Source organism: Cyprinus carpio, chromosome B22, assembly GCF_018340385.1.
Source record: "Cyprinus carpio isolate SPL01 chromosome B22, ASM1834038v1, whole genome shotgun sequence".
Classification (NCBI taxonomy): domain Eukaryota; kingdom Metazoa; phylum Chordata; class Actinopteri; order Cypriniformes; family Cyprinidae; genus Cyprinus; species Cyprinus carpio.
In genome coordinates this window covers 7,884,432-7,904,990 of record NC_056618.1, presented here as the reverse complement: position 1 = coordinate 7,904,990, position 20,559 = coordinate 7,884,432, and the positions used below count along the sequence as shown (strand labels likewise).

Genomic DNA, 20,559 nt, shown 5'->3' with positions numbered 1-20,559 from the left:
AATCCAGAATGTCAGACACGGGGCAGCTTTCCCGGTCCCGACCATTCGATTCACACCATCTCTCAAACACTGTCCATTTACAAGCGTACAGGCGTCTCGTAGAAGGGGCTCGCGCCTCCGTAATCGTGTACATTTAGCGGTGAGAAAACGAACCCGGGTTAACCGGTTCCTGCACATCATCCACACCTGAAGTTTCCACCATTCTGGGTTGGGGTGCCATATCGAGCCGCCTGCCTGAGACAGGATATCTCGTCTCAGCGGGATCGGCCACGGGGGAACCGTTAGTATTTCTAGAAGATCGGGAAACCAAGGCCTGTTCGGCTAGTACGGAGCGACTAATAACACTGACGCCTTCTCCCCTCTGATTTTGTGCAGCACTTGTGACAAAATCTTCAGCGGGGGGAATGCATACAGACGGGCATTCGGCCACGGCATCGTGAGTGCGTTCCCGCCCAGAGGAGAGCGTGACAGCGAGAAGAACAGATGGCAATGCGTGTTCTCCTCTGTCGCGAACAGGTCCACCTCCGCTTTCCCGAACTGTTCCCAGATCAGCCTCACTGTCCCAGGGTTCAGTCTCCATTCTCCATGAGGAATCCCATTCGTGGCCGCCACCATCCGTCTAAGAGCCTCTGATATTCCTTCAGTGCTACGGGACGGCCCAGTCTGAATGCGTTGAGAGCGGACATTAAACCTTGTACGCGCTCCTGGCTCAGACGCGCTCTCATTGATATCGAGTCCAACTGCACCCCTAGATACATGATTGTTTGGTTGGGGCGTAACATGCTTTCTTTGTGCGTTCACACAGAGACCCAAACTCTCCAGGTGATGTAACAGAGTGCATTTGTGACTGTTGAGCACATCCTCTGAATGTGCCAAGATCAGCCAATCGTCCAGATAATTCAGTATGCGCATTCCGCTCGCTCTCAGAGGGGAAAGTGCTGCATCCACACATTTCGTAAACGTACGTGGCGCTACTCCTAGCCCGAACGGCATCACCATGAACTGATACACTATGCCTTCGACGCAAATCTCAGAAAGCGGCTGTGACGAAGGGCGATCTGGATATGAAAATATGCATCTTTCGAGTCCACCGAAACAAACCAATCTCCGGGTCGAATCTGCGCCAGTATCTGCTTTAGCGTTGTCATTTTGAAAGCGCGTTTGTACAACGCACGGTTGATGGGTCTCAGGTCTAATATTGGACGGAGACCACCACCTTTCTTGAGAATGACAAAGTACCGGCTGTAAAACCCACTCTCTCTCTCGCTTGGCGGGACCACTTCTATCGCGCGTTTCGCGAGGATATTGAGAATTTCCTGCCTCAGAACCGGCTCGTTGTGAGCCGGAACTGTCGACATGACCACGCCATTGAACGGGGGTGGTCTGCGCTGAAACTGAAGCGTGTAGCCATTCTCTATGACGTTCTGCAACCAAACCGAAATGCCCGGAATGGATCGCCATGCGCTCGCAAAAAGACACAGAGGGTGGAGCGCCTTGCCCTCTGCATTTTGAACGACGCTGCTGTGTACCAGGGTCGTATTAAGAAAGCTCACGGGACGAGTGGGAGCACTGTGTGTTAGAGAGGGTCGTGCCTCGCCGATCAACGGGGTGCGCGAGCCTCCTGTTGAATTTTTGAGTGACACACACACGTGTGTGTGCGAGATGTTGAGAGCAAGCCGCGGCTGCAGAGGTCCGTCACCTGACACCGGGGCGTGAGCCTTGCCAGATACTCTGGGAAGCTGCGAGCCCAATTCTATTGACGGTTTCACGGCTGCTTGTAAGGCCGTTATTACTGGAGAAGGAGAAAAATGCTCTTTTTGTGAGGGTGTCACTGACTTTATTGCATTTTGAACATACACAACACAGACATTCTCGTAGTCACCTGCAACTGTTAAGGGGACTTTGTAAGAACATCTCAGATGCTTCGCAGCAGGCCTGCCGCTCAGCGCTCTCCTCCTCTGCGCCCTCTCGTCAGGAACGAGGTTTTTTGATCCAACGGAGGAGCTCCCCCGGGACGTTTCCCGCCTTTCTTGAAGCCGTGACGCCTTTCCTTCGGTGTCCTCTGCCACGGAGTTTTGGCGCGAACAGACGACTCCAGATCTGGTGCTGATGAAGTGGAAGCAGAGGGGGGTCGCTTCGACGGCCGGTTGGAAACAGATGAGGATCTACTGCGCATAGGAGGCTGTGCTGCAGCCCGGCGCCGCAGGAAGTGACTCATCACCCTAGAGCGTTTCTGTGCCTCTGAGAAACGCTCTGCGATAGCCTCGACTGCATCTCCAAATATGCCAGATGGAGATTCAGGAGCATTGAGCAGCGCCCTCCTGTCCGCATCCTTCAGCTCTGTGAGAGTCAGCCACAGGTGCTGGTGGAGCACGACCATGTAGCCCATGCTCCGTCCGATCACCTGGGCCATATTCTTTGTGGCTTTGAGCGCGAAATCCTTTGCTGCGCATAGATCTTTAAATGCCTCGGGATCCGCCCCACCCTCGTCCAGGGATTTCAGAAGCTGTGCCTGAAAAACTTGGAGCCCTGCCATCGTGTGCAGAGCTGAAATTGCTTCTCCTGAGGCAGCGTACGCTTTGTCCGTGACGTGTGCGGTCAAATGGCAGGGCCTTGATGGCAGCTTTGTTTTGTGTTTAGAGATTGAATTGATTATTCAGAGGGGGCGTTATTTTTCCGTGTCCAATATTCCTTGCAGTGCGGGCAGCCTGACCCGGTGAGTGCCGCCTACGCATTGGAGAGACCCAGGCTGGAACGCCGAGAGGGAAATCCGTCTTTTTGCGTCTTCTCTACAGCTGTCTCAGTAGGATAATGAAAGAGGAAAATTCTGAGTTTATGCCGCCAATATGGTGCATTATATAGTGGCGGGGCCCCAACCCCAATCGCCGTCTTGGCTGGCATTGGCCAGTGAGAGTTGCAACTTCACTGGCGTTATGCAATAGGATTTCAGGTAGGTTAGGAAGGAAGGGAGTCCCCCAAGGCGTTAACATCATGTCGAGAGACAGTCCTCAAGAGGGAATGATGATTTTGGATATGACACAAACCGATCCAGAGACATTTACAATAAGCAAGTAAAGAAAAGAAACAGTAAAACCTGTACTTAATAAATAAATAATGAAATAACAAATAATGTTTCATCACAAATAACCTATATATTCATTAAATATGCTGATAACAACAATGTATTATTTGTCTTAAATAAAATGAATATTACATACATTAATAATGTAAATTTCCTGCGCATGTCTTAGACGTCCAAAAAAGTTAGCTAGTCTGACGTTCAAATGTTGAACTGCATATTGACTTCCAAATGGGGTCTTGGTTAGATGTCCAAATAGCGGACCTAGTTTGCACGTCATGGACCGACGGACGCAATATAGACATAATCTGCACATCCATCAGACGTCTAATGTGCTGACAAATTGCCTGGGATCTCCTCAGTGGTGAAACTCCTCCTTCTTCAATCAGTGGTGAACCAGGTGGAACAAATCTTCCAGGCAATCTGAGCGTGCCAGTACCTCCCTTACCAAAAAGAAGTATACTTCAAGTTTATTTTATTAAGTATACTTAAGTAAAGTTCAAGTATATTTAGACTTTTTGTAAGTATAAGTCAAGTATACTTAAATGTCATTTTAAGTATATTTCTGAGGAGTACATAAAGCCCATTTCTGAGAAGTACATAAAAAGTAAACTAAAAGCATACTTTCCTATTTTTAGTTTAAAAGAAGTATACTAATAGCACACTTGAATAAACTTCTTTTTCGTAAGGGCTGGCTCTGTTGTTGTCTTTAGACCGCAGTCAAAGGGGCATTTATAGCACCACAAGACCAAGGAAACTTCATCTTTGTCATCAAGGTGACTCTGTAAGACCAAGCCCTCCACAAAACTGTGAAGGTGTAGCGTGAACCAGACAAATTAAAGATTCGATCGGGAGCCTGGTTGAAACATGAGCCGAATTCCACAGAAAGGCAGGATGTTGTAAATCAACTCCCAGCACCACAGTCTGATAACCGACCAACTCTTTTCAGGGAACAGCTTTCAACATTAACACCATGAGAACAATTATTGACAATTTCAATTCGAAGAAGAGATTGTCTAATTTGGGGCAAGTAATCGAAGAGATGGACAGTCTGACACTCAGAGAAAACAAGATCGTTGGATTGACTTCCCCCCACCTAGCAGAACCAGACTGAAATTCCTAAGGAGATCTGTTAACCCCTCTGGTCTCCACAGGACATATCCTTACTCCCCAGAATGGCACAGAGAATGCCTTCCAATGCATATATGCACCAAAATGAACTCAAAAAAGACTTCTAAATGGATATCAGTCCATTGCTTAACTCCATATCATTTATGTAACCGACACATTTGATTGTAATGTTTCTAATCACTTATTGTGTATGTCTTTTTAAATAACTCTTGAATAGCTTAAGGGATCATATTCATGTTTAGTATGTGTGTGTTCGAATATTCTTGCTTGAAACGTTTCTGACCATTAGTTATTTGTCAAATGTATCATATTCTTGTTATAGGAATCATGTCCAAATTATACCCTGCAAGAGCGGGAAAATTCGACCACGAGCTTGATAAGAGATAACATATGATTTATGAATGGGTGGGACAAACATCGCAACACCACGAGAAAAGACAATATCTAATTGGTCAAGACAACATTTGAGGTGTGGCCAAAATGCCAGTTTAAATACTCAGGACACCATCAAATTTTGCTTTTAGCTTTTAGCTTTTAGCTTTTGTCAAGCTTTTGCTATCAGTCATGCCGGCTTTTAGCCTTTGCTTGTAGTTTAGCTTTTAGTCATGCTTTGTCATCACCTTTTAGCGTTCTTCGAGCGCGGTTCCAGCGTGCTTCGGCCTGCACGCCTGCTGCTACTTAGCCACGATGAGAAGAAACACCACCTAGTCTCGTCAAACTTTACTTCTTTTCTTTTCCGTTTGAGAGTTTCGTGTTCTGAGTTAAGTTTTGTAACGCCGTGTCTCCGAGCCTGACCTCGCGTGCCCGTTCAACTTCAACCAGCCCACAACTCCGCATCTTCAGCCTACTCCCAACCACGGGCTTCCCAAGACGTCACTTCAACGACTACTGAACTTCCAGCCAATCAGCAACTTCGGGAAACCCCCTTTTCAGCGACAACAAAGGGAACCCCGTCAAACAGGCAACGCAAGTAACCTCCAGACTCACATCTGTACTGGTGTTATCTAATATAATTTTAACCTCATTGAGGAACTCAGTGCGAGGGTTAATTAAGTGATTAAATGGTTGTTCATGTCTATGCAATTTCACGTATTGCTGGTAAACTTGGGATTTCACATTTTCATTCTCTTAAACTCATTCTTTCCTAACGTTTCTATCCTCCTGCAACTTGTGTGAATGTGTGAGTGCGTGTGCTTATGTGTTAGATTAGTTTATATGTCTTAGATTTATCTAATAAAGCCTTATTTATATTGAAAAGAGAAGTATCTTGTGTTTTGTGCTCACAAGTTAATGTCTTAAACTGCCGATCTTGTTACTGTGCTAATTAATAGTGTTTTCACTATACTTGGATATTAATATCCAGCGCAGATTTGATGTTATACCGACTCGTTCAGTGAATCGCTGGCCGTTTCATTGATCAGCCGTGAAACAGTGATTCTGTTCAAATTCCCTTTAAAATCTTAAATGATTCCCTTTGAGCTAAATTGACCTGTTTCCCTTACAAAGGACAGCCGGTAAGCGCCATATTGGCCATGTTTGGCTAGACTGACTTAAGCAGTGCAGTGCTAATGGTATTCTGGAATACACAAACTCTTAACTCTTGTTGACTTTGATAGGACCTTTGCAGTGGTATTTGTAATTTCAAATGTTGTTTGTGGGGTATAAAGGAAAAGTAAGAAAAGCAAAATTCATTGTTTGACAAAGAATGTGTTTGAAATGGTTAAAAGTAATTTAAACTTTGTAGAAATCTTAATAAACCAAGTTCTTAATTCAGTTAAAAATGTATAGTCTAAAAATATTTGGCTAAAGATACTTGGTTAAAAGATAAGAAAATATACATTTTGAAAATTTAAAATACCAATCGATTTGTTTTGGTAAAGCATATCTAGTTGTGTGGCTACAATGATACCTTAGAATAATTCTTTACTATGAAAATACTGCTTAAAAGTGGAAACCTATTTTATAATGATAGTACTGTGTTTATCTGAGGTGAATGTGAAGAATTTTGTTTAATTTGGCTGTCAACTCCAATAATAACTTGAATTGGTCACCTCTCTTGTGGTTTTTCACCTGTTTACTGCTACCAAGGAATGGTAAATAAAAGACAAACAACTGTTCCCATGGCTGTTTATTGAGTGAAATCCAGTTAAGATCTTCATGTGGAGGGACTGTCCTTTTCAAGTGGGGAATTGCACAAGAAGTAGATCAAAACTTGACATCTAATGTTTAGTGGGTCTCAAAAAGCTTGTCGATCTATCATTCACAGCCCATTATGAAAATACACACGAGTACACGATTTAGCTTGTTAGCACACATCAGATTTTAGACAGAAATCGTGGTCACGTTAAAGATTTATTATGGAGCACCTGCTTCTTCTAGTTCACTTTTCGATCCTGTGGCACAGACAAAAATAAGCAAAACACTACTTAATACAAAATTCACTACCAAGTTGTGCACATTCACCACAGACTGGATGTAAAATTATATGAACATCGATGAGACTGGGATTAGGAAATTGAGTGCTGCCGAGGTGCACTGGAGAAATGAAACTCCAGAGTGGATCTAGAGCAGCAGAGAGACAGAATGCATTTAGCGCTGACTGAAATTCACTCCGCTCAGATACTTCATAGGCCCTACCAGAACACCAGAATGTACCAGAAGGACAGAACGCTTTTATAAATTAGAATCTGTATTCATTTCCTACTGGGAAAATTGTGAAAATGAAGCTTCTCTGTAATTCGCTTGTAGGAATCTTGTTTTTACTCGACCACGGTAAGACATTTATTTGTTACATTCACTATCCCCACCCAGCAAAAACTCGTTGAAAAGACGTCGAAAAGACGTCATTGGCAGACATCTAAACCACGTTAAAATTTAGTTGAAAGGTGAAAAGTATGGCGATATGACGATGTAACATGCTAGATCTGAGACTGTTGCTGTAAAATAATAAAATAAATAGAAAAATACATCATGCCTGGTTAATGTTCAGTTTTTCAAGCACCTCTCTTCTTATATTTTACATTTAAAATATAAATTAGGATTCTAATATTATATTTTTTTTTTTCTTCCTTTTTAAAAAAAAAAAAGGTTTTCAAAATTTAAACTTTTATTCAGCAATAATGTTAAATTGATAAAATTTCTATATTTTGAATAATAATCTGCCAGGATTCATCAATCAATCCTGTAAAAATATCATAGAAAAATATTAACAGCACAATTGTTTCCGACGTTGACAATACATTGAAGGATCATGCATCAAAGAAGACTGGAGTAATGATGCTGATAATAGGCTGAGAATTATTTATTTATTTGTCATGTCATCTTTCGTTATCGTTGAGAAAACCTAAGATAATCTTATTTTAAGCTTCATGATCAGTGAATTATGTGTACCAAACAAGCAAAGAATAATTAAATAGGCTATATAAGGGTGTGCGATAGAGACAAAAATGATATCTCGATATATTTCTTTCTGTGTGTTGCGGTGCTGTTGAGAAGCTGACTCCTAAAGTTATGGATATTCTTCACATTCTGCGTAGTCAGTTCACAGCAGTGATAGAAATTAATATTTTCCAACAAAAGTTATTTTTACCCTTTAAATGTTTAACTATTCCATCATTATTGTATGGAAACAATCAAGTCCAGCTTCTAATATGCCTAATAAAAGATGGCTGTTCAATCAGCTTTTATTGGTCGTTTGTATTCAACAGTGATTATGTCACGATCTTCAGCTGGAGTGACCGTGAACTCCAGTAGAGGGCACTCCACTCAGGACTCTTGTTTAGGCCAATCACCACCAGGTATTCCCCATTACCACTCCCCTATATATACTGTGTTTGGAGTCTCAGTGATTGCGAAGTCTTGTTTAGCCCAGTCTGACATTTCTGAGCGGTTTCCTTGGTTTTGGTTCTGTCTGTGATTCTCTTGGATTGTTTGTACTGCCTGTGATTCTCTGCCGCCTGCCCCTTTGACCATTGCTGTTGTTTCGACTCTGTTATGCTGATTGCTGCCTGCCCCGACCTCTGCCTGGAATACGTCCATGTCTCTAGATTATCTGTTATCCCTGACGCTGGTGATTGATCTTGTCTGTTTCTGACCATGATTAAATAAAGCTGCAAATGGATCTGAACGCCTTTGACTCCATGTTACAGATATAAAACTATATTCCCATTTGCCAAAATGTAAGCACTTGTTTCAAACCACACCCACTACTATTCAAGAAGACATGAATCCAGGTGTTTTGTCAGATGTGATCGATTTGAAACAGTTGAGCTTGTTTTAATAAAGTGTAAATGATATGACAATGAAAGACTAAAGAGAGAATTATTCAGTTAATCAGCTTTCACTGAAGATTTTGTTAAACAAAGATGCAACAGTGTTCAACACTGTTTAAATATTTAAAAGAGACAGAGTTAATAATCAGGATTTAAGACTGAGTATATAGGCCTAGTATTTTTATTTATTTTTTCTCCCTCAACGTCAAGGTCTTACACTTCATCCCAGTAGGCGGCGGAATATGCACCTAAAGCTTTTTTGCCAACCTCCATTACAGGCCAAAGAAGAAGAAGAACGTGAACGAATGAATGAAATTAAACCCGTTTTTTTTATTATATAGGCCTACATGTATTATTTTTACTTTGTTAAAAAAAAAAAAATGAAGCTCCGCTCTATTTTGATCTCAGCGTTCTTGTTTTTACTCGCACATGGTAAGACATGTTTTTGTTACAATCTGCTCTTGTTAGTTTCAGTTTAAGCAAAGAGTTTCCTTAGCTGTACACGTGCTCAGCTCTTATGGGCGTTATCTCATACAGTGAATAAATGAAGTCTATTAAAAACTAAATCATTACACAAATGTTGAAATCCATTTAATCTTTTAAGTGTACATTGAATATAATTTGAGTCGCTTTGAATCAAAACTTCTGCCAAATAAATAAATAGGCTATAAATGAAAAGTTTTATTTATTAAAGTAGAAGCCCTACTAAAATCAAAATCAATATTTTCTAATTAGCACCATTTTCTATTATATTCATGGATTATAGTTATTTATAATATTCGTGATGGGAAATATTTATTGTGAATTTGTGAAAATGGTTATATGGACGCACAAATATTTTTGGGGAAAGCAGCTAATATGTGAAGTATGTCTGATGGGTGAATGTGAAGCCTAAATCAATGATGAATTTATTCTGTTTGTTTCATGTGTTTCTTTATGAATGCAGCTCTCTCCACACCCTTGAGGATAGATGTGTATTCTGTAGGCTAGAAAATCATTTATCTTGGCGCGGTTATCGTTGTAACCGTTATTAAGACCTGTTTACACCAAGAGCGAAAATGATATCTATCGTATAAATACAGTGAATGATAAATGTCTGTTTATTCTAATCTCGCGCGCTAAAGTCTCCAAGTAATGAAAGTTGATGTAGGTGACACTGTTAGGCTACGTTTCGCAAAGACACAAAAGGAAAAACAGATGATTTGGGTATATCCTTCAAATACGAGCGAAATTTGTAATCCGTCACTCTGTTTAGACAGTTATCGTCTTTAAAGATAGGCTATTATTCATACTTGCGTATGAGTCAGTTTCAGTTTTTGTTGTTCTTGTTGCATTTACACGACTTTAACCAGTAGATGTCCTCAGCATGTTTCAAGCACTTCTATTCTAGGGCTTGCTTGCCTTGTTTTTTTCTTGAGTTGCTATTTTTTTATTAACTGTCCTGGCTGTTACCTATGTTATACATTAATGTGATTATCCTAGATATTTTCTCTATTGAACTTGTTTTTGTTAAAATGCGCTGGAAATATTAAAAAAGTACTGATACACACATAAAGTCATTTGACCAAGTTTCATGGCAAAAGCCAACAAATGAATGAAAATGAAAGTGAAGTGATGTGTGGCCAAGTATGGTGATCCATTCTTGGAATTTGTGCTCTGCATTTGACCCATCCAAGTGCATGCACACAGTAGTAAACACACACACAATGGACACACACCCGGAGCAGTGGGCAGCCAATGCTGTGGTGCCCGGGAAGCAGTCAGGGTTTGGTTCATTGCTCAAGGGTCTGACCTCAGTCATGGTATCGAAGGTGGAAGAGAGCTCTTCTTATTCACTCCCCCCACCGACAATCCCTGCCGGACCTGAGAATAAAAAATAAAATAAAATGAAAATAAAATGTAATAAAATTAGCAGCAGTATGCCCTTTTTGTTGAAATAAATAAAAAACATTATATCTATATAAAAAATATTCATAACATTTTATCTACTGACATGTACTATGTTCAAATAAAGTTTTGACCATTTTTTAAATAAAATTAAATCATTTCAGCCTTTATTTTTATTTATTCTTTGTTATAAAAAGGATGTCATAATAATAATAATAATAATAATAATAATAATAATAATAATATATATATATATATATATATATATATATATATATATATATATATATATACACACACACACACACATTAAAAATGAAAATATGTTCAATTGTAAACGTTATGTTGGTTGTTATTAACCCAAGGGCTGGGTAAATATAGGACAGAACCCCTCTTGGGTTAATATTACCCAGCAAATCGGGTTGTTTATTTAACCCAGCATAAGGGGTTGATTTAACCCAGCTATGGTTTATTCATTTTTACTATATTACTAGCTTATTTTTTACTCCATACATTAAATAATGTTTACAGATTAACTTAAACCCTCTAAACCTTTCTAAAATACTCCACACAACCACTGGTTTGCATGATAAATTCCTTTATTTTCCTTTTTTTTATTTATCATTTAGGCCTACAGCATTGTTTAGCTAGCCTATATCGTTTTTAATAGGATATACATATTGCCCAAATTTAAACTCGTTTAACAAACATTAACAGTAAAAAATTAAACGTTAAACAGAAGTAATTTAGGTGTTATCAACCAGTCTCTGCTATTCCATAACTGTGCTGCGTCGCGCCGCTTCTCGTGCCCGAGCTGGAGTCATGTTCGGCGGGGAACTTCTCACGGCTGAGACCGTCCTCCTGCGTTTCACTCATAGCCGAAATAAACTGCCATTGCCTTTATAACCTGCCCAAAACAAACAGTAAACCATTTTGAGGAAATATTTTAACATCCAAAGTATTTGTATTCTGTATCTTTATGAATACAAATACCCCCCCCCACCCCCCCCCACCAAAAAAATAAAAATAAAAAATGACCCAGAAGGCTCAACCCAGCATATGGGTTAAAAAAATGAAATCTTTAAATCATAAAATTAAAAATCTCAACACTTCTGAAAACAAGGTAGGCTATTTTCTATCGACCAGTTAAGATTTACTACAAAAATTTGGTCCGATTTTTGCATTGGTAGCTACATACCAGGAACATACTCTTGCTTGAAAATACACAGGCAGGTGTGCTGAAGCAGGCTGAAAAAATGAACTTTGCAGGATAGTGGGTCCCAGTGAACAGGGTTGGAGACCTGTAGTATATGCCATGCCTCCAAGACATCTTATTAGTTTTTGTTAAGAAATATTTGTTTTAGTCATTGAATACAAAAGGTTTGACGCACATTTACCAGTTGAGAATTTATTCACCATGGCATCCCTATTTCATTATCATTTCCTGTTGAATAATTTTGTTTGGTTTATAATTAACTAATTTCTTCTCCAGGTGTTTTTAGTGTTGGCACTGATGGACTGTCAGCATTTGTGATGGATGAAGATTCAGTCACTCTACACAGTAATGTTGAAACAAAACAACAAGAAGATATAAAATGGTATTTTGATGACACTAGAATTGCTCAAATCACTGGAGATCTTAGTTTTATCTGTACAGATGTTCAGTGTAATGAAGGTTCTGAGAGATTCAGAGACAGACTGAAGCTGGATCATCAGACTGGATCTCTGACCATCACGAACATCACAACCACAGACTCTGGAGATTATGAATTAAAGATCATCAGCAGCAACAGCATCAGTGAAAAGACCTTCAGTGTTACTGTTCATGGTGAGTCATTTAATGAATTTAGTGATTAAGTGTTTTTTTTAGTGGTTTTTGATTTAATGATTTTTTTTATTGTTTCGGTTTGAATGATGAATTGTTTTAAAATTTGTTTTTAAAATGTGTGCAAAACAGAGATACATGTGGCTTTTCAAAGAGCATGATTAATCACTTTCAGATCCAGAGATTGTTTTATGGTTTGGCATACAGATCTTTCAGTCAGCTGGTTTGTTTCAGATGTCCCTGCTGCTGAACGAGATGAAATGAAGAAATCAGTGAAGGAGGGAGAATCTGTTACTTTAGATCCTGGTGTCATGAAAAACCCAAATTATTTGATGACGTGGTATCTTAATGACATTGTTCATGAAAACCCCAAATTATTGATGACGTGGTATCTTAATGGCATTTGCATCGCTGAAATCTGTGAAGAACCCAGAATGATCTGTACAGATGTTCAGTTTAATAATGGCACTGAGAGATTCAGAGACAGACTGAATCTGGATCATCAGACTGGATCTCTGACCATCACAAACACCAGAGCCACAGACTCTGGACTTTATGCACTATCAGAGACACCAGAACCACAGACTCTAGACTTTATACACTATTGATCAGCAGAAATGAAAAAAGAATATCAGTGGCAACATTCAGTGTTACTAAAATAATTCAACTTTTTGTTTTAAATCTTTTTTTGTTTGTTTGTTTGTTTGTTTTTTCATTCTTGAATTTTGCTTTATTGTTTCATTGTTTTAAAAAGTAATCTTTGACCCAGGTATCAAGTAGGGTTGCAAAGGGGTGGAACATTTCTACATACTAAAAAATAAAATAAAAATAAAATAAAATGCTGAAAAATTTTCACAATTTCTGTAAGTTTCTGAAATTTACCAGAAATGTTTCACCTCTTTGCAACCTTAGTATTAAACTATTGTTTAGATCATCACCTTCAGGTCAAGTGACTAATTTTAACATTTTTCAGACAGCTCAATGATATGATGCTATTTAGGTGATGTTCTCCAAAAACACACTAGAACTCACCACCTATCAGTTAAAGTAATATCATACAGCTGATGACTAAAGCAGAAAAGTGTAAAAACTTAGAAAAAAAATAGTAAAATGGATTATAATTTGCTCTTATTTACTCTTTCAGTTTCAGGTCTGTCTGCAGGTCAGATAGCAGGAATATGTGCTGCTGCTATCTTGCTGATTATGGCTGCATCTGTTTGTGTGTTTTATTTTTACAAGTGTCAAGTAAAAAGAAAAGGTGAGTATTACATTAGTGATGGGAAGTTCAAAATCTCTCTCTCTCTCTCTCTCTCTCTCTCTCTCTCTCTCTCTCTGTGAACTGGTCCTTTTAGATAGTTTGTTTCAAAAACTCGGTTCAAAAAGTGATTTAATTTACATGTCAATCATTTTTGTGCCCCAATTTGGGTAATTTAATACCCAATCTGTCATGATCTGATACTTATATTTTTTGTTAGGTGCAAACTTAAAGTACTTTGTAGTTATTATAATCAATGTCCTCCTCGGTTGAAGTCACTGGTTCCAATACATTTTATTCATTATACTTTCTGCTGTTCATTATATATATATATATATATATATATATATATGCATATATATATATATATATATATATAATATATATATTATTCATTATACTTTCTGCTGTTCATATACAATTACTCTAATTAACCAAAGTAATGTGTGTTTAATTGAGTTTGTTAATTATTGTTTAAACAGACACCAGGACGCAGCACAATGATCAGGTAAGATACTATGAGCACTGGATCAGTTCTGAAACGGCTGAATTACTGTTTTACTTCATAATGATCAATGGTGGATACATTTTCATTATTATATAATTATAGAATTCCAATAGTTTATTTAATTATATTATTATGAAAATTATATTTAATATTTTGTTTTTTGTTATTTTTGAAAAAAGTGCAAGGGTACCAATATTTTTGGTAATAACTGTATATTACTGTAGAACAGAAGATGACAGTGTAATGCAGTTTATCAGATTCATTAATATTTAGGAAAAGAACACCATATGTTTTGCAAACATAAAAAGAAATACACCTACAGTTCCTAGTCTATTTTTGTGTAAGCGAATCATTAGTCCTGTTCATGTATTTTACCTTCTGTGAATCTGTTTTCTTACAGGCAAATGATGTTAACGATTTGTCACCTGATCAGAGTGATGTTCCACTGATGGATGTTGCTCATGAGAGGTCCTCTAATCACACTGATGCTCTAGTGATGAACACCACCAATGACTCGTCCTCTAATCACACTGATGCTCCAGTGATGAACACCACCAATGACTCGTCCTCTGATCACACTGATGCTCCAGTGAAGAACACCACCAGTGACTCGTCCTCTGATCACACTGATGCTCCAGTGAAGAACACCACCAAGGACTCCTCCTCTAATCACACTGATGCTCTAGTGATGAACACCACCAATGACTCGTCCTCTAATCACAATGATGTTCTAGTGAAGAACACTACCGATGACTCGTCCTCTGATCACACTGATGCTCCAGTGAAGAACACCTCCAATGACTCGTCCTCTAATCACACTGATGTTCTAGTGAAGAACACCACCAATGACTCGTCCTCTGATCACACTGATGCTCCAGTGAAGAACACCACCAGTGACTCGTCCTCTGATCACACTGATGCTCCAGTGAAGAACACCACCAATGACTCGTCCTCTGATCACACTGATGCTCCAGTGAAGAACACCTCCAATGACTCGTCCTCTAATCACACTGATGCTCTAGTGATGAACACCACCAATGACTCGTCCTCTGATCACACTGATGCTCCAGTGAAGAACACCACCAATGACTCGTCCTCTAATCACTCTGATGCTCCAGTGAAGAACACCACCAATGACTCCTCCTCTAATCACACTGATGCGTCTAGTGATGAACACGACTAGTGACTCGTCCTCTGATCACACTGATGCTCCAGTGAAGAACACCACCAATGACTCTACACTACCAGTGACTCATTCTCTAGTGAAGAACACTACCAATGACTCTACCTCTAATCACACTGATGCTCCAGTGAAGAACACCACCAATGACTCGTCCTCTAATCACACTGATGCTCTAGTGAAGAACACCACCAATGACTCGTTCTCTAATCACACTGATGCTCCAGTGAAGAACACCACCAATGACTCGTCCTCTAATCACACTGATGCTCTAGTGACAAACACCACTGATGACTCGTCCTCTAATCACACTGATGCTCTAGTGACGAACACTACCGATGACTCGTCCTCTAATCACACTGATGCTCCAGTGAAGAACATTTCCAAAGACTCGTCCTCTAATCACATTGATGCTCCAGTGAAGAACATTTCCAATGACTCGTCCTCTCATCACACTGATGCTCTAGTGATGAATACCACCGATGACTCGTCCTCTAATCACACTGATGCTCCAGTGAAGAACACTTCCCATGATTCTTCCTCTAATCACACTGATGCTCCAGTAAAGAACACTTCCAATGACTCGTCCTCTAATCACACTGATGCTCCAGTAAAGAACACTTCCAATGACTCTTCCTCTAATCACACTGATGCTCTAGTGAAGAACACTTCCAATGACTCCTCCTCTAATCACACTGATGCTCCAGTGAAGAACACCGCCAATGACTCGTCCTCTAATCACACTGATGCTCCAGTGAAGAACACCACCAATGACTTGTCCTCTAATCACACTGATGCTCTAGTGACGAACACCACCAATGACTCGTCCTCTAATCACACTGATGCTCTAGTGACGAACACTACCGATGACTCGTCTTCTAATCACATTGATGCTCCAGTGAAGAACATTTCCAATGACTCGTCCTCTCATCACACTGATGCTCCAGTGAAGAACACTTCCCAGTGACTCGTCCTCTAATCACACTGATGATCCAGTGATGAACACTTCCAATGACTCGTCCTCTAATCACACTGATGCTCTAGTGATGAACATTTCCAATGACTCGTCCTCTAATCACACTGATGCTCCAGTGAAGAACACTTCTAATGACTCGTCCACTGATCACACTGATGCTCTAGTGAAGAACCCCACCAATGACTCGTCCTCTTATCACTCTGATGCTCCAGTGAAGAACACCACCAATGACTCCTCCTCTAATCACACTGATGGTCCAGTGAAGAACACCACAAATGACTCCTCCTTTAAAATCGATTATGCTCCAGTGAAGAACACAACCAATGACTCATCCTCTAATCACACTGATGCTCCAGTAAAGAAAACTTCCAATGACTCGTCCTCTAATCACACTGATGCTCTAGTGACGAACACCACCGATGACTCGTCCTCTAATCACACTGATGCTCCAGTGAAGAACACTTCCAATGCCTCGTCCTCTAATCACACTGATGCTCCAGTGAAGAACACTTCTAATGACTCGTCCACTGATCACACTGATGCTCTAGTGAAGAACCCCACCAATGACTCGTCCACTAATCACTCTTATTTTATAGTGAAGAACACCACCAATGACTCCTCCTCTAATCACACTGATGCTCCAGTGAAGAACACCACAAATGACTCCTCCTTTAAAAACACTGATGCTCCAGTGAAGAACACCACCAATGACTCCTCCTCTAATCACACTGATGGTCCAGTGAAGAACACCATAAATGACTTGTCCTCTAATCACACTGATGGTCCAGTGAAGAACACCACCAATGACTCTTCCTCTAGTCACACTGATGCTCCAGTGAAGAACACCACCAATGACTCTTCCTCTAATCACACTGATGCTCCAGTGAAGAACACCGCCAATGACTCGTCCTCTAATCACACTGATGCTCTAGTGAAGAACACCACCAATGACTCCTCCTCTAATCACACTGATGCTCTAGTGACAAACACCACCAATGACTCGTCCTCTAATCACACTGATGCTCTAGTGACAAACACCACCAATGACTCGTCCTCCTAATCACACTGATGCTCTAGTGACGAACACCACCAATGACTCGTCCTCTAATCACACTGATGCTCCAGTGAAGAACACAACCAATGACTCGTCCTCTGATAACACTGATGCTCTAGTGAAGAACACCACCAATGACTCCTCCTCTAATCACACTGATGCTCTAGTGACAAACACCAAAGATGACTTGTCCTCTAATCACACTGATGCTGTAGTGACAAACACCACCAATGACTCGTCCCCTAATCACACTGAAGATCTAGTGACGAACACCACCAATGACTCGTCCTCTAATCACACTGATGCTCCAGTGAAGAACACCACCAATGACTCGTCCTCTAATCACACTGATGCTCCAGTGAAGAACACAACCAATGACTCATCCTCTAATCATGTTGAGATTGAGCCTGAGGCTGCCAGTAAGATCTAACTTTACTAATTATTTTGATACTTTCATGGGAAGTTAAGAGAGAATAGAGAACGGAGAGATTTTCTTGTTTCTAATCCTCTCTTCACCATAAGACAATCTCATTGCTCAGAGAAATGGTGTCATCATACCAAGATTTTAGAAGTCACTACCAATATCAAGTGAAATTTTACCATATCTTTAGTTTCAACACCACACCAAGAACTAATCTGATTTTGAAACCCATTTAAAGGAAAACACCACCGTTTTTCCATAGTCCACTATGTTCTTCTCTCAACTTAGATGAGTTAATACGTTCCGTTGTTGATTTTGTTTTTGTGATTTTTGCACTCTTTGGCTATGGCAGTTAACAGTTTACGTCAGATCACCGTTGCCGTTCCATCAGCTGTTGCTGCTTAAAGTCCCTAATTAAAGCTGAGCTCATACTACAGGGGTTTTAAAATCACAACCGATTTTGGTTATGATTTTGTATATATTTATGGTTGCAACACACACATAAGGAGAATCTTTGCAGATTAACTTCCCTCAAATATTAAAGTGCATGCTGTTTTTGTTTTGTAATTTCGATACTCGGAATTAACAGGCTTTCGAAATGCTGCAGACCCCGTTTTTAGTTTGAATGTTCTTTTTTCCTGCTTACATGTTCATGGGCCATATACGATCTGTGCCACATGAGAGGAAAAAATTCAGAACTGGGTGACTTGAACCATGCAGTGTAAATAAGATGCATTTTGGTCAATCGGATTACAATAAGATGAGGGAGACACATTTCCATTCACACCAGGAGTTGTTCTTCTTTTGAGGGGAGTGTCTGTGGGCCTTTTCTGAACCTTCATTCTAAAATCAGTAACACTCATCTCATTCAGTCCTGTTGAAGCGTTCTGTTACGGCCCGCCACAATCTGATCTAGAACTCAATACTCGTGCATTGTTTACTGCCATGATGGCACACGTACATCACAGAGACGTCTATTTGTCGTCTGTTTTTACATCTGCAAGACTTGAGCAAATAAATATGTAATATTATGTCAAAATACCTGTCTTGGGGAGTATCCTCATAAACAGTCTGAAAGGAACTGTCGACAAGAAATCACCTGCATCATTATTATAGATCCACTCAGTCTTAAAGTGACAGCTGTGACATTAATGTAATTTAAACAACAAAAGACAGAGTGAAAGTCATTGTTAGACCTGACTGAAGAACTTCAAGCACTGGTTTTATTTTGTATATTTGTTTTATTGTATTTATTTGTGCCATTGGTTGTGATTTGTTTATTTGTTTTTATTTTATTACTTGACCTCACTTGAGATGTGTTTGATATGATTTGATAATGTTTGAACTTTGAAAGAAGCTAGTGGCTTTTTCTGAAAAACATGCAACTTAAGACAGTACAGTAACTACAGTAAACGAATACAGTACTACAGTAAACTAAAATAATGTAATTATGAAATAATAATTTTCATTTTAAAGTTCAGTTCTACTACAACATATTGTACTTCAGTCTTAGAAATAATAATAATGGTAAAATGTTACAATAAGGTTCATTAGTTAACATTAGTTAACAACATTAGTTAACATGAACTAAGAATGAACAATACTTCTAAAGCATTTATTAATCTTAGTTAAAAATGTAATGTGGACTGAGACACTACTAACAAAAAGTGCACCAGATTGACTTTCATACATATTTTTAATGACAAAAATGTATTACTTAGTTTATAGTATTGTATTGAAGTTGCAGAATTGTGAAAAAACTACACTGTAAGACCTATAAATGCCTTGACATACCAGTTATTTCATCACATTTGAGGACAATCACTTATAGTTGCATTGACTGTTTACATTTAAATGTCGCCCAGATGGGCGCACAGCTGCAACAGAAGAGATGCAGAAAAACTGCTGCTGCAAGTGTTGTTAATTGATATTGTTGAAGTTATTACAAAAGACTGATATTATGTTGTTATTGTCCCAAGTGTTTTTTTTTTTTTTACTTATCCAGCAAGCTTACCTTACCAAGCAAGCTGCCATTAAGATCAACCGTCTTTACACAATAACACCAACCAGCGTTAACCAGCTCGAGAAATCATTTACTTCATAATAAATTCTGTCTGCATGAATGATGAGGGTTGTGTTTGAATTATGAAATAGCATGTGAAACACCTAATGCCTTAGTCCTCAGGAAAAGTGCAACAGCACATAATAAAACAATAACAAATAGTCATGTTTTATAGTCTTCATGCATTTGTTTTATATCTTTGTTGAAATGTGGAAAAAATCACAGTGAAACTTTGTGAAGAAAACATTTGTGATATTATGAAGTGGTGCGGATTATTTATGTAATGACTGTATTTTTTTGTGTATAATCCTCTGACGGTGCCTTTGCTTCTGATTTGATTATTTTTTTTTTTGTATTGTATTTGTGCTTTTGTATTTTAAGTTTTTGTATGTTTTTATAAATTTTATACAACTGTTTGTGTTTTTCTGTAATAAATGACATTAAAACATCAGACTGAGTGGAATCTGTGAGTTTGTTATTATTATTTGTTTCTCAGAAAAGTATTTAAAAATAACTGAAATTAGTTACACTGAGTTATTAGAGCAATCATTGTGTGTGTCTGTATATTCTGGAATGAAACTTCAAATTTGATGGACTGAAACGTTCACCTTTTAAGGTTTTAGGTTTTTACTCTGTCAGTTTCTGGTTTTGACACTAGAGGACGTTTCAGTGATATATTATGCACTGCTTGTAGTACACTCACGATATGTATAAATGAAATTTTTGGAAATTTATAACAAATGTTTGATGTCTTTACAAAAAAAAAAAAAAAAAAAAAAAAAAAAAAATCAATAGGAAACAACTAGAGTGACCATTAATAATAACCCTAATAAAAGTAGTGATATATGACTGAGCAAAAAAAAAAAAAAAAAAAAAAAAAAAAACTGTATGATTTCTCTTTCTGTCCTTG

At 38.9% G+C, this 20,559-nt stretch overlaps 1 long non-coding RNA gene across 1 annotated transcript; it reads left to right on the top strand.

Moving 5' to 3' along the window:
• The first annotated feature begins 8,838 nt into the window (after positions 1–8,838).
• On the top strand, positions 8,839–12,157 carry LOC122141576. Its single transcript, XR_006157937.1, has 2 exons — positions 8,839–8,913; positions 11,861–12,157. It is a non-coding gene; the product is annotated as an uncharacterized LOC122141576 (long non-coding RNA).
• The last annotated feature ends 8,402 nt before the right edge of the window (positions 12,158–20,559 follow it).